This window comes from Pseudopodoces humilis, chromosome 16, assembly GCF_049639895.1.
Source record: "Pseudopodoces humilis isolate 2021_Gansu_Grassland_sample_001 chromosome 16, ASM4963989v1, whole genome shotgun sequence".
NCBI classification, from domain to species: Eukaryota; Metazoa; Chordata; class Aves; order Passeriformes; family Paridae; genus Pseudopodoces; species Pseudopodoces humilis.
In genome coordinates this window covers 3,451,808-3,456,738 of record NC_142215.1, presented here as the reverse complement: position 1 = coordinate 3,456,738, position 4,931 = coordinate 3,451,808, and the positions used below count along the sequence as shown (strand labels likewise).

Sequence of the window (4,931 nt, the reverse complement as noted above, 5' to 3'; positions counted from 1 at the left end):
GCAGGATGTCTGCTTGGTTATCCCCCAGGACTTGTGAGCATACTGAAAAAGTGACATACATCCTCCTATAAGGAGGGAATGGTCTTTACCAGGCATGGAGTCAGGACTCCTGAGTCTTACACCTTTTCTTCCTCTTTCTGGCTCCTAGGGAAATTCTCTGTATCCTGTGAGCACAGAGATGTTTCTGTGTGTGAGACCCTGCTGGTGGTCTGTTATTTGCAGGAGGATTTTTTGCTTGCAAGGAGAATTTTGCAACCACCAAGTGCAAACTTTTCTGGAAGAGCTCTGGTTTTCATACAAATCTCTGAATCTCTCCAGGTGAGTCTGTTTTCAGCAAGGTCACCGGATATCCTCACATCTGCTCAGATGAAGAGATGAATGAATCCAGCTGAGCTGCATTTTGTGTGTGCCCTCTCTAAAATGAACTGCAGAGCTGATAAATTCTTCACCCCTTGCCCCTGCCAGCTCTGTGAATTGCAGCTTCTTTCAAAGCTGAAGTGAAAAGTGCCTGAGTGCTACGCCACCACTGCAAGTGTCACTTGAGGGACAGGCAACAACAAGCCTGAACATGTACTAGATCCTCTATCCAGCCTGGAAGGTGGGGTGCCAGTCCCTCTACTCCAGGGACTGTGCTGGGATATGGTTTTTTTTTTCTTGTAACTTCAGTTGGAAGCAATGGAGAATCAGTGCTCAGCACTGCTGCAAGCAGGAGGGGAGGGCTTGTCCCCCTTGGGATTGCTGCTCAGATGTTGCAGCAAGAGCCTGTAGCTGATATTAGTGGATTTTGGGTTTTGTTGTATAAAGAAGATCAGAATCTGGCCTGGGGTGAGGGTGTTTGTGCTTTGGCAGTGGGTGTGAAAGGAGAAACTCCAGAGGGTTGGGCGGCAACACTGGTTCTGTTCTCTTCCGTAGATGGCCTTCCGGAGACACGCTGGGTGAGTGGAAAATGTAATGAAATTCCCAGAGCCTCCTGGTGCACTACCAAGGTATTCCTGCCAGCTTTCCAGCCCGAGATGTTGGTGCAGCTGTAGCGGCCCGGGCCACAGATAGAGGTGGTTACAGATTAACCCCCACCAGAGCAGGATTACTAGGGAGAGGTTTTCTTCACCTGGGCAGTAGCCCGCAGGAAAGCCACACTTACCTTTGGGGTGAAATGAGCTGAACCAAGAGCTCACAGTAGACCAAGCTCTTTCCAACTGCCTTTTTTAAAAAAAAGCTCACTTGTTTGTTCTGCTTCACAAACTGAACAGTACAAGCAACAGTAAAAATGTGATGCATCCCAAATTCTCGCTATGAGGATGGGTTTCGTGACCAGTCTGCACAAGGCCTTTAGATCCAAACCATCTGTGGGGCTCAGAGTATGCAAACTATTCATGTTGTCTTAAAGATTTAGCAGGGAGCAAGGCCTCAGTGTGCCAGAATCTGTAGGAAAACAGAGACCTGCACCACTTATGGTCCTGGGGGTCTTGTTTGAAGCTTCTATTGAATAGATTGATCATTGTTCTGCAGCATTTAGTGGTGGAAAAAGAAGCAGGGAGGGGGTTTAACAAGTGTCTCATATGGTTTGTGTTGTCTCTGCTGTGCTGAACCTTTCTTTCTGCTCACACAGCAGGGTTTTGCTTTGCCTCTGTTTCCTTTGTGCAGATGGCAGCAATAGGTTTCGTTTCCCCCCCAGCCGTCAAATTAACAGCCTTGGCAAGCTTTCCTTTGCTGGCTAGTTTTGGGTGGTGCTGGAGAATTGCTCCACTCAGTACATTTCCAAGTCTGGCTTTTTAAGCCAAGCTCTGTAAAAATAAACTTTTTTTTTTGTTGTTTATTTGTTTGAGAGAAGGGACCTTGGGAAAGCAGATATGAAATTTGCTCTGACTGTATTTTGTCCGCTGTGAAGGAGTTGGCTTTGAGTTGCATTAGAATAGCAGATTGGCTTCTTGCACAAATCTCCCACAAGCAACGGGCTGAATTGGGAAAAGCTGGTGGGCAGAGGTACTGGAAACAATCTTCTGAGTTTCAGCATCCATGGGAGAGATTAATGAAAACTCTATCTAGGGCCTCCTATCTCCAAACTCCACAGCGAAGCTGTTCGACCCACCCAGTTGCACTGATCAGCTTCAGAATACCATGATATCCTGAGCTGGTGAATTTGCAGCTTGATTTTCCTCTTTCCTCCAGTCACAGTAAGCCAAGTCAATCTCAAGGAGCAGTAGCAGAATGGCAGCCCTACACCATGCAGTAATACCAACGTTTAGCTTACAGAGAAATGAGTGATCTGAACTGCTCCATCAATACCAATGCTGATGCAAGTGGATCTGAACCAGGAACAGGTGAAGGATTGACTTTTTCATTTTACAAATGTAACAACCCAACCTAGAGGAAGATGGGAGCAGAAGGTTTCCTAAACCTTTGCAGAAAGCCTGTGGGAGGGACATAAACTCAAAGTGAGCCAAGCGCCCCTGAGCCCTTGTGCCTTTACTACATATAAATAAATTGTGTGTATATTTATAGTAGATATAGTTTACATGCTAAGGGAACTTAGCACAAATCTGAAGTTCTCTCACTGCCTGCCTGTGTGCCTTTCTAACTCAAAAAGCTCTGCTCTTGGCACCTCTTTGTAGTACAGCAGCATGTGTGGGCACATCTAGATTGGAAGCTTTGTGCATGCTTGGTGCATCTTCACCTTCTGAGTTTTAGTTCCCCGCAGAGACCTGTGCTGTGCCAGAGACTGCAGGACCCAGGCTTTTGGCTATCTCCTCTATCTTGAGGATGTAGCTTGAAATAGCCACTCATCAGGTGTTTCATTTAAACTTGGTCCTACTTGAAAAAGACCCTGTGTATCCAACATAGTGCCATGCCAGGAACAACAAAAGCTCCAGAGCCCCTGCTCTGCCTCGCATTTGTTTCTCACATGTGTTCCAGGACTGCTCTCCTCAAACCTCCTCACTGGTTGTTTTCCTCTGTTGCTAGAGCCGTATGTCTCCCAAGGAAGGCCCAGCTCTGCCATTTGAAAAATCCTTCTCCATCTGCTGCTCCTGCTACAGGAGCTGTGTGTGGAGTGGCAGCGCGGTGATGCCAGGCCTGCAGACACTGCCTCTCTGTCACTCCTGTGTTTCCAGGGAGCCAGGCTGGGTGAGGAATGACCAACTTGCATTTTAGTGCTGGGCTTCAGTGGTTTCAGTTTGTCAGGAATAAAACCACTGCCATCAGCAATGAGAATAAAAATTTACTGGGCATTCAGACTTGCTGTTCCTGGGGAAACAGCAGATTGCTGCTGCTGCTGGGAATAGTTCCCAAATGTGGTCTTTACAAACCTGCCCTCACCACATGGAACAAGACCATGGACAAAATCGAGTCAGATCTACTCCACAGTTTCAGTTCTCTGTAGGCTAAACCTATGCTCTGGACTTAATTCCTATCTCCTGCTCAGTTGGACTTTTATTTCAGTGGAAACCATAGTCTGCACAGCAGGCCTCAGATTTCAGGGGGTTATGCAAAGAGGACTCCGAGATGCATCAGAAGTTTTCTATCCTTATCAATGTGCAATATTAAGGGTAAAACCAGGCCCTTCTCAGAGCACTGGAAAGGCCAGAAGGTCTCCTTTGCGCTGTGTTGGGGTTTATGGACATAGATGTGGACTTCACTGCCTGGAACACAAGTTGTTTGTTTTAATTTGCAAATTAAAAATAAAACTATGTTTATTTGCATCACTTGAGGGGTCTTTTGCTCACAGCTGCTTAAAAAGTGAGCTCTGGCTGCCAAGTAAAATAAAGTTTAATGTTACAACAGGCACTGGGAAGGGCAGAACTGGAAATTACCCTGCCAGCAGCAGGACACTGTAGGTACAATATTTAGAAATTCTACAAAGTGCAGAACTTGGCTGTGGTTTGTGACAGATGTGGGGCTGAGGTGCAGGAAGGTGTTGCAAAATGTCAGGCACCTACAGTGAGAAACTCCATGGCTGTGAAGGTGAGGGAGCTGAGTCCTCAGGGAGGCCCTAAGGAGCAGCTCTCTCTTGCCACACACCAGCTGCCAGCCCTTGTCTGGCATTCCCATTATGGAAAACTGGTCGGGAGGTGGCTCGAATCCCTGGTTTCCTTTTAGTCCTGTCTTGTCAAGCTTTGTGCTCTGGTGAACACTGGAAAACATGCCTGTTATGTTGGGCAGTGGTTTGCTCCTAAAAATTGATGAGGAGAAGGCTCAACTCCCTGGGGCTGCTTTGTCCTCTGGCCGTGTGGACGTGTCCAGTGCCCGTGGGGTCTGCGTGGGCTGGAGCTGGGCACAGCTCTTGGGCTGCAGACACCCCCAGGGCTGCAGGCAGGACACTTGTCAGCCAGGGATCTGGGGTTTTCATCTCTCTTCGAGGCCAGTGAAGTGGTTTGTGGGGCAGTGATGGCTGGTGTGGTCTCAGCTGTGTTTCATCTGACTCATCTGATGCAGTGGAATAAATGAGCAGGGTCTAAATGTTGTTTTACTGTGGCTGAATCTGAAAGCTCAGCTATCAGTACAAGTATTGTGGGGTGAGGTACTTTATTTATTTGCAGGCTTCCCCTGCTTTTAGGGAACAAATGCAAGAATAAAAGAGAGGAGTCAAGGCAGAGGAGGCTGGGGGAGGCTGCTCTGTTTGACAGCTGCATGCAGAAGTCCAAGTCAGATTTTTGACACCCATCAGAAAGACTCTTTCCTCTTGTTAGTGACAAGGAAACCTGGAGGAGTCTGGCTGAGGTAGCCCAGATCAGATGGAGACAGTATCCTCCCGAGCACTGAGGGGCTCAGGCTGATATGTTGCCTGCAGGGTGAGGAAGGTTTCCTGCAGAGCAGGTGCTGCCATTACCTGCCTCCTGTAGCATGTGCCTGTTTTGTGTTGTGCAGCCTTTTGTTGCTGGCCCTCCTCAGCTCTGGATTGCTTTGTGACCCTAATTTAACAAGGCAGTTTACAA

The 4,931-nt window shown here is 47.7% G+C and overlaps 1 long non-coding RNA gene across 1 annotated transcript; it reads left to right on the top strand.

The window, feature by feature from the left end:
- Window positions 1-468: 468 nt before the first annotated feature.
- On the top strand, window positions 469-3,587 carry LOC148183011 (uncharacterized). The gene is made up of 4 exons (XR_015773979.1): window positions 469-598; window positions 913-986; window positions 2,170-2,321; window positions 2,962-3,587. It is a non-coding gene; the product is annotated as an uncharacterized LOC148183011 (long non-coding RNA).
- The last annotated feature ends 1,344 nt before the right edge of the window (window positions 3,588-4,931 follow it).